Source organism: Salmo salar, chromosome 17, assembly GCF_965601325.2.
Source record: "Salmo salar chromosome 17, fSalSal1, whole genome shotgun sequence".
Taxonomy (NCBI): Eukaryota; Metazoa; Chordata; class Actinopteri; order Salmoniformes; family Salmonidae; genus Salmo; species Salmo salar.
The window spans coordinates 5445091-5457353 of NC_138307.1; the positions used below are offsets into that span (position 1 = coordinate 5445091).

Genomic DNA, 12263 nt, shown 5'->3' on the forward strand with positions numbered 1-12263 from the left:
ATTTAGCTAGCTTGCTGTTGCTAGCTAATTTGTCCTGGGATATAAATATTGAGTTGTTATTTTACCTGAAATGCACAAGGTCCTCTACTCCGACAATTAATCCACACATAAAACGGTCAACCAAATCGTTTCTAGTCATCTCCCCTCCCTTCTAGGCTTTTTCTTCTCTTGACTTTATATTGCAATTGGCAACTTTCATAAATTAGGTGCATTACCGCCACTGACCTCGTTTGTCTTTCAGTCACCCACGTTGGTATAACCAATGAGGAGATGGCACCTGTGTAACCTGCTTCTATAAACCAATGAGGAGATGGGAGAGGCAGGACAAATATAACTGACCTTGAGCGGTGTAGTCAGCCTGTAAGTGATTTCACTGAGTCTGTGTTGCCACCCTAGGATCACTCACTACTCATAAAGCAAATGTACAACTTGTATTATTCAAAAACTAAAAATACCGTCAAATACTGCCAATTATTTTTTGTTTATATACGGTGGTATAATATTTAGCCCATATCGCCCAGCCCTAGTCTAGTTATGTCCTTTAATTGGGACCCATAGTTTTCTTCTTCGTCCAGTTCATTGGGCATGACATACTCCTGGCTATACATATAGGGTAACGCTTCATTTTGGATTTCACTATTGTTGGCGATGTAAATTAGAGTGACACTAACATGCTCACCAAAACCGTACTGGCTGAAATGTTTCTGTTCACATTGTCCTTCCTAGCACAGTTCCAGCAACTTTGGCTTGACTCAGGTGTGTGGATTAGGTATTGGAGGGTGATCTGTTCTGGTTGATTGTGATTGGTGACATTCTGCACATAATGTTGATGGTGTTAAGACTGTTGGGCGTGTCTGATGTGAGCAGTCCCTATGTTTTCATACGAGTAGGCCATGTTGGGTCATGTTCATAGGGCACCGAACTGGAAATGTTTTCAAACATTTATCAATTGGACAAACCCAGTTAGTCCAACCCAGGATCAGTCCATTTTCTACTATTTAAAACCTAATGAACATGACCATGGTGAAGTGCCGTCTCTCCCGCTCCACTCATGTGCAGTGTGTGGGTGTTGCTGCCCTTTCCACCAGTGCCCAACTGACCTGGCTGTGACCCAGCTACTCTCCCATAGTGCACTGGGCCATCTGTCACTGCCACAGCTGCCACAGACTATGGCTCTAGTAAATGGGCCTCTTTTTAATCTGGCATGGTTGGTTACTATTCCTCAAAACCCCATTGGAGAAATGGAATGTTCTTTTTTTACTTCTCCCTCCTGCATAATGACAAATCTTATCACCTATCTCTCTCTGTCATGGTCTCGCTCGCTCTCCCTCCTCTCCCTGTGTAATCTGAAATTGTAGGGTTTCGCAGTGGTTCAGAGTTTGCCGGTACTGTCACATAACTCTAAATGAACTATCACAACCAGGAGGATCCTCCATCATCGTTTAAATCTCTAGTTTGGGAACATTTTGGCTTCCCATTAGATTATAACGGAGAAATACAAAGAGTTGTGGATAAAACGTTAACAGTATGTCGCCACTGCTCAATGAGAATGGCTTATGTAGCTGCCAACACCTCAAACATGTTGACACTTAACATTTATGCCGAAATCACCCCAGTATTCCAACCACCGGAGCAAGACGGAACACAACTTTTGTCTCCCGTCTGTATTCACGCCGCCCTTTGCAGCTGATTCTGACTAGGCCAAAGAAATTACAAGAGCGATAGGTCTTTATAGCTGCACCCATTCTCTGGTGGTTGAGAATAGGGGGTTTCAGTACCTCGTGAAAGTGCTCAAGCCACGTTACGAACTTCCCTCTCGCACACATTTCAGCAAATGGGTAGTACCTGCTCTATATAAGCAAGCCGAAGTTGTGTTGCGTGTGTTGCGCTTACTACAGATGGGTGGACCTCCATTGCTACAGAGAGCTACTTATTAACAGTGACAGTGACATTACCCCAGAGTGGGAGATGAGAACTACTGCGCTATAGACACGACCCCTTTATTAGAGTCACACAATTGCGCAACTTTTTCTCTTTGTAAGAAAAATATTATAGCATAGGCCTATACAATGCCTGAGCCATGTTTTTACATATTGATTTCACACGCATATTGCACTTTATTTTAGTGCTGTTTTTGATGAGTCTTTGGTGTTATTTCACAATCAGAAATACCAACACTTAAATAAATAAAAATGAACTGCAGTAATTGCAATATGTAGCGAACCGTTGGTTTGGTGAACCGTTACACCCCTACTTTCTGTGATTGGCTAGTGGCACCCCCTGAAAATGGAAACATTCTCTCTGATTGGCTAGTGGCTACAGAGTTTAGCTCAGTTCCTTGTAGTGGAATCTTTTCATTTCAGCTCATGATGCGAGTATGAAGGTTGCCAGGTCTCCTGATACCATATCCCTCCCTGAGTTGAAAAATGTAGGGTGTGCTGATTTGGAACGCTTTACTGGTGGGTGGGGGAGGGGTGCGTTTGGCATCCTCCACTGAAACAGGAGAACTCTGGGATTTCTCTCCTCCATTCCCCCCTTTCTATCCCAAATAATCCCTTCTGCTAACAAGGCACATTTTCCTTTTCCCTTTCACTCTGTAACCATAATATGGCTGGTTAAGCATTGGCAAGACATTGTAACCTTATGCTATATGAATGCACTGGCGAGGCTTTGCCAAGCGCAATGAGTTCTGGAGTGGCACTGTATTGCCAATGGTTTCTCCTGATGCCAAGGCCAGGTTGTGTCACAGTGCCAGCGTGCCAAGAAGAACTGAGGCCTGCCAGGACATTAAATGGGTTGCTTTTTGAACCGTCTCTCACTGGCAAAGGATTCTGCTCCTGTTCCTGCGGCATGCTTGTTCTAGCTAAGCACAGTTTGATATGGGGGCACAGGCTTTCATCACCCATAGATTAAATGCTCCTGATGCTAGGATGTTATGATCGGAACACAAGCATTGTTCAGCGGTATTGTAAGCACAACCTCTAGTCACCACTGTGAGTTCTCCTGCTCTGTGTGTCTGGTGTGTCCATGCCAATACGCATCACTCGCATCACCAGCTGATGGTCTGACACCGTGTCCGCCCATGCGCCAACCATTTGGCTGCATGTGTCTGTGCCCACGAACCCATTCCAAAAGGGGTGGCAGGGTGAAACAGACTGGCAGAGGAGAAGGGGCCATAGATCAGCCTTGTGATAAATGAACAGGACTTTTTAGACTAAGCTTGGCTTCTCTATGCGGTCCAGAGATTCTCTTTGACCTTTTTTTGTAAAAATATTTCCTGCTCTGAAATTACAGAGCTGAACTTCCTGCACTATGAATACTGAAATTACATAACTGAAATTTCCGCAACGACAACTGAAATTCCTGTCCTACGAGCATACATTTTACCTGTCAAGGCTTATCATTGCAGTTGAAGGGAAGGATACAATGATATCGTTAAATCATTGTTAGACCATTGAGAAAGAGCCTGGGTTGTGTAGATTGGTGAGTCACAAACTCGGTTCCACTGCTCCAAGTGGTAAATGTCGTACTTACGTTTAACCGCTTAGCCGAGAACTTACCTGTTCAAATAGTTCATGGCTACATAGGCCTATTGAGTGAACAGTGTTATATGAGAACATGTAAATGAGATTCATGCAGAACCATTGACCAGTTTAATTAAGTACCAATCAGGTGTTATTTGCTATTGACTGGTTGGTTGTTTAGCAACAAAACCGACGTATGCGCAACTATGGTGCAAAACAGGCGGGGTAGGCATAGATTTTTGACAACATGTAAATTATATTTAGTCTCCAATGTTCATTGAAAACGAACACATTTGCACAATGAGCAGTTGTCTCTCAAATACATCGTTACAGTTGTTGGTTAGCTAGCTAGTGAATTTGAGCCATATTAGCATTGACATGAAATCAGTCAACACCTCAAAACAAAACAAGACATGTGACGTTGTCAGCTAACCCATATACAGTTTAAGTCGGAAGTTTACATACAATTAGGTTGGCGTCATCAAAACTCGTTTTTCAACTACTCCACAGATTTCTTGTTAACAAACTATAGTTTTGGCAAGTCGGTTAGGACATCTACTTTGTGCATGGCACAAGTCATTTTTCCAACAATTGTTTACAGACAGATTGTTTAACTTATAATTCACTGTATCACAATTCCAGTGGGTCAGAAATGTACATGCACTAAGTTGATTTTGCCTTTAAACAGCTTGGAAAATTCCAGAAAATGATGTCATGGCTTTAGAAGCTTCTGATAGGCTAATTGACATCATTTCAGTCAATTGGAGGTGTACCTGTGGATGTATTTCAAGGCCTACCTTCAAACTCAGTGCCTCTTTGCTTGACATCATGGGAAACTCTAAAGAAATCAGCCAAAACAATTGTAGACCTCCACAAGTCTGGTTCATCCTTGGGAGCAATTTCCAAACGGCTGAAGGTACCAAGTTGATCTGTACAAACAATAGTACGCAAGTATTAACACCATGGGACCATGCAGCCGTCATACCGCTCATGAAGGAGACGCGTTCTGTCTCCTAGAGATGAATGTACTTTGGTGCAAAAAGTGCAAATTAATCCCAGAACAACAGCAAAGGACCATGTGAAGATGCTGGAGGAAACGGGTACAAAAGTATCTATATCCACAGTAAAACGAGTCCTATATCGACATAACCTGAAAGGCTGCTCAGCAAGGAAGAAGCCACTGCTCCAAAAACGCCATAGAAAAGCCAGACTACGGTTTGCAACTGCACACAGGGACAAATATCGTACTTTTTGGAGAAATGTCCTCTGGTCTGATGAAACAAAAATAGAACTGTTTGGCCATAATGACCATCGTTATGTTTGGAGGAAAAAGGGGGATGCTTGCAAGCCGAAGAACACCATCCCAACCATGAAGCACGGGGGTGGCAGCATCATGTTGTGGGTGCGCTTCACAAATAGATGGCATCATGAGAGAGGAAAATGATGTGCATATATTGAAGCAACATCTCAATACATCAGTCAGGAAGTTAAAGCTTGGTTGCAAATGGGTCTTCCAAATGGACAATGACCCCAAGCATACTTCCAAAGTTTTGGCAAAATGGCTTAAGGACAACAAAGTCAAGGTATTGGAGCCCTGACCTGACCCAAAGCCCTGACCTCAATCCTATAGAAAATGTGTGGGCAGAACTGAAGAAGCGTGTGCGAGCAAGCAGCTCTGTCAGGAGGAATGTGCCAAAATTCACCCAACTTATTGTGGGAAGCTTGTGGAAGGCTACCCGATACGTTTGACCCAAGTTAAACAATTTAAAGGCAATGCTACCAAATACTAATTGAGTGTATGTAAACTTCTGACCCACTGGGAATGTGATGAAAGAAATAAAAGCTGAAATAAACCATTCTCTCGACTATTATTCTGACATTTCATATTCTTAAAATAAAGTGGTGATCCTAACTGACCTAAGACAGGGAATTTTTACTAGGATTTAATGTCAGGAATTGTTAACCTGAGTTTAAATGTATTTGGCTTAGGTGTATGTAAACTTCTGACTTCAACTGTATAAATCCTCTATCACACAGACAGTGTTTTTGCGAAAAATGGTACAAGGCATCATCATATGGATATGTGTGCAACAAAAGTTTAACATTCAGCTTCTACTACCATTTCTGTCAAGCCGTCTACTCGTTTATATATATTTTTATTTGTATATAAATAAATATATATTTATTTATAAATAAATATATATAAAAAAATATATATAAAATAAATATATATATGTATATGTGTGTCTCTGTTTTGCTCTATTGTTGTCTTTAATGTGTTGTTTTACATTACTACCAAATAACTTACAAGTGCAATGATTTTGTAAATGCTGGTGTTGAAAAATTTAATAAACAAAGTTAAAAAAAAAAGAAAGGAAATGAATGTACTTGTGGTGTACCAAAATGCCATACACTGTTGGTGTGATCGAGGCGTCAGTCTGACGAAAAGTGCGCAGACGCAGGGCGAGCTATAAAACAGATCTCCTTGTGTGATCACTAAATAACGGTGTGTGTTCTCGTATCGAAATGAACGACTGAGCACAGATGGCATCCCTACGCGTCCTACAAATAGAATATCAGAGTTCAGAGCGTGATAGCAGACGCTTCATCCAATATCAGGTGTGACAGCTGTGAGCAGCCAGCCACATCCCCCTAACCAGCCATTAGCCAACTCAGCCGCTTTTCTCCGTTCGTTCCTTCAGCGTGATGGCAAGCTGGGGTGTGCAGACAGTAATGGGGTTTCTGTTACCTTTGTTTAATTATTGGAGCGGCTCAGGGCGCGAGCGAAGTGGGTACGTTTAATTTCCACTGTATTACAGGCCAGTCTGACTAAGCTTCGCTGTCACACAGCCTCTGAAAGCCACTGCCATAGACAGGGATGCAAACTTGTCACTTTAAGGCGATTTATTTGCCGTTTTGATGTCAAAATAGGTCACCCACGCGAATCGTGTAGAACGGCAAAAGAATTGTGGCAAAGTGCTCAGACGCAGTGTGTATCACCCATTGAGCTAAAAAAGAGGCTCAACAAATCTTCTCCCTGTGTGATCACTGCCTTCTCTCTCTAAATGAATGACGGCACAGAATGCATCCCTACGTATTCTATTTGTAGGACATCAGAGTTCAGAGCCGGATGTCAGAAATATCATATCAGAGTTAGTGCTTCATCCAATATCAGCTGTGACAGCTGTGAGCAGCCAGCCACATCTCCTAACCAGCCATTAGCCTACTCAGCCGCTTTTCTCCGTCCGTTCTTTCTGTGTATCTCCGTCAGTTTAAAATGTTTATTTAGCTGTGATGGCGAGCTGGGGTGTGCAGACAGTGGTGGGGGGGTCTGTTACAATTGTTTAAATATTGAAACGGCTCACAGTGCGAGCGTATCTTTTTTCATTTCGCCTGTAAGCACAAGCAGGCCATTTTATAAGCCATGTTGCGGGCCGCTTTAAACTACTCACGGCTGCAAGTTTTTAGTTTGAGTACAAACAACCTTGTTTAGTCATGTTACCTGGCTAGCTAGCTAACAACATGGTACCTTGGCTATGCCCAAATTTGGATGGCACAGGAAAAACAGATGGCCCACCGAAAGAAATGATCCATATGTCTAATCAATGTAGTTCTAAGATAAATCTGAATAAAGAAAATCCTAACATTCTTGCCTAACTTTTGGGAGTTTGTGTGTGTGTGGGAGAGAGAAATAGAATGTGTGTGGGAGAGGGAGGAAGTACGTGAGGTGTGTGTGGGAGGGAGAGTGTGGAGGCTGTGTGTGTGAAGTTGTCTGAAGACTAGGCTAAAAATTCTTTCATGTAGGCCAATATGAAAATACAGATCATTATGCATATATATTCCGTACTACATTCCTCCTTCCCAATCACAGGTAGACCTTTTGGATATGAGCAAATCAGCTATTTTCAGCAGTAGCCTTTTCTGTTATACAGTAAAAAGTGTTAAGTTAAATTCAATGTGTTGTATTGAGGAGAGTTGTGACTATCAGGGACAGGAAACGTAGAACATAGAAAACGGGAACAGGCGTCCGGGTAGTATGAAGAACAAAGAAAAAGTAGAAACAATGTATGCATTCACAACTGCAAGTTGCTCTGGATAAGAGCGTCTGCTAAATTAAAATGTCAAATGTATCGTTGCTATTGTGACAACCGCACTCTTAAAATAGCCACATTTTGTTGCTGTTTACACAGATTTTCTGCGCAAAGATTTTTGGTCACCTTTTATTGGCCCTCAACAGTTTGCGTCAACGGCACAAACCGATCTGGGACCAGGCTAATTCAGGCCTAAGTCGAGGTCAAAACTATTTGGCCCGAAATACAGAGTAGAGCTGGGACTACTTGTTAGTATCGTGGCAAGGAAACGAAACACATGGTTTTAACTTACTTAGGAAAACAGCCCTAATGTTGAAAACAAACATGTTGTCAACCAGAGTCACATGTATTTATTTCCCAAGCTATAGCACGCTATTTGACATGCTTCAGGTTTTTAAAGGACCGAAGAGTTTGATCTGCGTCGTGTTTACATTTTTGCCATGGAAAAAATACAGCGATACTGGTATCGTCACAGCCCCATGTCAGAAGGTGCTGCACAGGGTTAGGTCTACCACTGGATTTGTTGGTAAAATGTTTGTGGGTCTGCTTGTCTGTTGAGGGGCATTTCTAGGGTTTTAGTTGGTAATAGGTTTAGTGGGATGTGGGCTTTGGTTTGTCAGTAGCTTAATCTGTTTAGTGAGCAGTGTTTTGTGTCTTTTGAGACTTCTGTCTTGTGTAGGGCTTGGACAGCAATCGGTTTACTGGTTTCGGTTTGAGTATCTCAGTAATGATACGTGTTTGTGTGTGTTGAGTCTGAGAGGGCGGCACATCTGCTGGTCATGCTCCTCTCATTATGTACGAGCGATGCAGTGACACCCCTCCTCTCTGCCCCTCTGCTCTGCCGCAGTCAAGCCGTAATGCAACACCTGTGACTGGGATGCCTGATAGCCCTCTGCGTTAATATTTTCTATTTCCCCATCTGCTCATCAATGATACTATTCTACCGATACAGTCTCACTCTTGCTCCTGAGATCAAATCCCAATGCCCAATTCACTCTTTCCATATACACAGTCATTCAGTTTCTCTGGCTCGGTTTGAATACTGTTAGAGTGAATACAGACGAACAGGAACGTCGGGCGTACGCAGTAAATCACCTGCTTGGTGTCGACGGCCAGTGCTGATTCAACATGCCGGATCGTCAAGTGATGAATAGATAATAACATCCGATGTTCTGCGGTTGGAGGCGATGGGACGGCCAGCCGTTGCCCACTGCCGACATTCGTGTTGGTCTGTCTTCCCTCTTAGAATGCTACCTTTTCTTCCTCCGTTCCTCCCCGTAGGTTTCATAGCTTACACCAATCCACTCGTGTCAGATCAGTCATGACTTCAAGGAAGGATGTATTTACACACACAGCCTTCTTCTTTACATCAAATGATATTTGTTACCTGCGCACTAGGAAACGTTCGGCTATGGCTTTGTTATAGATTGCGCTGTTGGTAGGTCATCTTAGAACCATGATTGGCTGTAGATATTGTGACCTATTAACTGTGTGATGAGCTGACCCCGGCAGTGTTGGGGCCAATCAGGATGTCTTAACCCAGAAGCAGGGACAGCAGACCTGGGTCAAATACTTTCTTACCTGAGCTGTCCTTAATGAAGTGTGCCTGCCTGATACACTGTTGTTGTTTTCATGTTGGTTTCGAGTTAGTGTCCGGCTGCTACTCCTTGGCATCAAACTGAACTTCCTGGTGGAGGATTGCTTGTTTGGACACAGATGTACTGCATGCAAACGCAAGCACGCAGATGTGGCTCACACACACACACACACACACTGTGTGCAGATTAGAGGAATTAAGTGAGTGTGCTGGCGCTAGGGCTGACCTGCTCCGGATGATCGTCTTTGGCAGTGCTGATGAGATTTTGGCCCTGGCCCCAGCCACTGTAAGCAGATTAGCTCACCCACTGAAAGGTGAACGCTGAACTGCCACGCTACTTTTGTCCACACAGACACTTGTCCACACCAGCATGTGTGTGTGTGGGAGAGAATGGGGATTACATCATCTGACATGGGCGTCGCTCCATCATGACTGAACAGCATCATGTTCTGAACAGCATCATGTTCTGAACAGGGCATGTTTTGTATCGTATGACATGGGCGTCGCGCCATCATGACTGAACAGCATCATGACTGAACAGCATCATGTTCTGAACAGGGCATGTTTTGCATCGTATGACATGGGCGTCGCGCCATCATGACTGAACAGCATCATTTTTATTTGATTTATTTCACCTTTATTTAACCAGGTCGGCAAGTTGAGAACAAGTTCTCATTTACAACTGCGAGCTGGCCAAGATAAAGCAAAGCAGTTCGACACATACAACAACACAGTTACACATGGAGTAAAACAAACATACAGTCAATAATATAGTACAAAAATAAGTCTATATACAAAGTGAGCAAATGAGGTGAGATAAGGGAGGTAAAGGCAAAAAAGGCCATGGTGGCAAAGTAAATACAATATAGCAAGTAAAACACTGGAATGGTAGATTTGCAGTGGAAGATAGTAGAAATAGAAATAATGGGGTGCAAAGAAGCTAAATAAATAAATACAGTAGGGGAAGAGGTAGTTGTTTGGGCTAAATTATAGATGGGCTATGTACAGGTGCAGTGATCTGTGAGCTGCTCTGACAGCTGGTGCTTAAAGATAGTGAGGGAGATAAGTGTTTCCAGTTTCAGAGATTTTTGTAGTTCATTCCAGTCATTGGCAGCAGAGAACTGGAAGGAGAGACGGCCAAAGGAGGAATTGGCTTTTGGGGTGACCAGAGAGATATACCTGCTGGAGCGCGTGCTACAGGTGGGTGCTGCTATGGTGACCAGCGAGCTGAGATAAAGGGGGGACTTTACTTAGCAGGGTCTTGTAGATGACCTGGAGCCAGTGGGTTTGGCGATGAGTATGAAGCGAGGGCCAGCCAACGAGAGCGTACAGGTTGCAGTGGTGGGTAGAATATGGGGCTTTGGTGACAAAACGGATGACACTGTGATAGACTGCATCCAATTTATTGAGTAGGGTATTGGAGGCTATTTTGTAAATGACATCGTCGAGGATCGGTAGGATGGTCAGTTTTACGAGAGTATGTTTGGCAGCATGAGTGAAAGATGCTTTGTTGCGAAATAGGAAGCCAATTCTAGATTTAACTTTGGATTGGAGATGTTTGATGTGAGTCTGGAAGGAGAGTTTACAGTCTAACCAGACACCTAGGTATTTGTAGTTGTCCACATATTCTAAGTCAGAACCGTCCAGAGTAGTGATGCTGGACGGGCGGGCAGGTGCGGGCAGCGATTGGTTGAAGAGCATGCATTTAGTTTTACTTGTATTTAAGAGCAGTTGGAGGCCACGGAAGGAGAGTTGTATGGCATTGAAGCTCGTCTGGAGGGTAGTTAACACAGTGTCCAAAGAAGGGCCAGAAGTATACAGAATGGTGTCGTCTGCGTAGAGGTGGATCAGAGACTCACCAGCAGCAAGAGCAACATCATTGATGTATACAGAGAAAAGAGTCGGCCCAAGAATTGAACCCTGTGGCACCCCCATAGAGACTGCCAGAGGCCCAGACAACAGGCCCTCCGATTTAACACACTGAACTCTATCAGAAAAGTAGTTGGTGAACCAGGCGAGGCAGTCATTAGGGAAACCATCATGTTCTGAACAGCATCATGTTCTTGAACAGGGCACGTTTTACATCATCTGACAACTTCAGTTCCACTTTACTCTCCTCATTCCCAGTTTGATATGCGTTTAGTGTTCATTTCAATATGATATGCGTTTAGTGTTCATTTCAATATGATATGCGTTCAGTGTTCATTTCAATAGATCTCTTTTTAAATTGCTGCTATGCGCAGGTAGACTAATAGGAAATGTAATTAACAAAGCAATTAGAATGTCCGGTGGAGGTGTTCTGTTTGCACGTTATGTGTTAAAGATATGATGTTGACAAGTAATGGTTTAAATGACATTTAATGGTCTTCCCTTTTGATTTTCCTTCATGCTCTTCCTAATCATGTATATTTGTACATGTAAATAGTCTTCATTCCTGCTATACTGAACCACTAGCTGTCTACGTGCCGTTATATACTGCTAAATCGTGTTGCGTTATATCATGATAAGGGGTGCCGCTCAAGTGCCTGCCCGTAGCTCTGTCTGCTAAGCCTGTGTGTGTGTGTGTGTGTGTGCCAGCCATGTTGGACAGTGTGTTGTTGTGATTTGAGAGATGTCTCTCTCTTTGTCTCCAGCAGCGCTGGGGATTTGACGAGCGCGGCCCATTGCAATGCTGACATGGCCACGGCTATATCGTGACACAGAGGGACATGGTGAGTGCTACACACGCACAGACAAGCCGCTTGACTGCAGGGGGTGGAGGGAGGAGGGGGTGAGCATTAGCCTGGTGAAGCAAGAGCTGGGGGGTGGAGGGAATGGAGAGGAGGGCGCGAGCAGTACAGGTTGGATGAGAGGAGAGGTAGAGAGTAAGTGGTTGGTAGAGAGAGTACATCCAGTTTTCCTTCATCTTTGTCCCTGAGGCACAGACACACTAGAGGCAGCACAGTGTACCTTACTCCCTGTAGTTCGCTCCGTGGCTCAGGTGAACATTTTGCTTCGGGCCTCTTTCTGTGACATTGGCTCAAAGGCGCCTGCAGATTACTGGGTATCTAG

The 12263-nt window shown here is 43.6% G+C and overlaps 1 protein-coding gene across 5 annotated transcripts in view; it reads left to right on the plus strand.

The window, feature by feature from the left end:
- LOC106575079 (B-cell CLL/lymphoma 9 protein) overlaps positions 1-12263 on the plus strand; it is a 109729-nt gene that overhangs the window by 72411 nt on the left and 25055 nt on the right. For 3 of the 5 annotated variants that reach the window (XM_014151238.3, XM_014151241.3, XM_014151240.3), the window contains exon 3: positions 11849-11923. The exons of 1 other annotated variant lie outside the window; for it this stretch is intronic. The gene's annotated coding sequence lies outside the window, so the exon portion shown is untranslated. Of the gene's footprint in view, positions 1-11845; positions 11924-12263 lie in introns of all 5 variants that reach the window. One more of the 5 variants, XM_014151237.3, reaches the window with a different exon arrangement.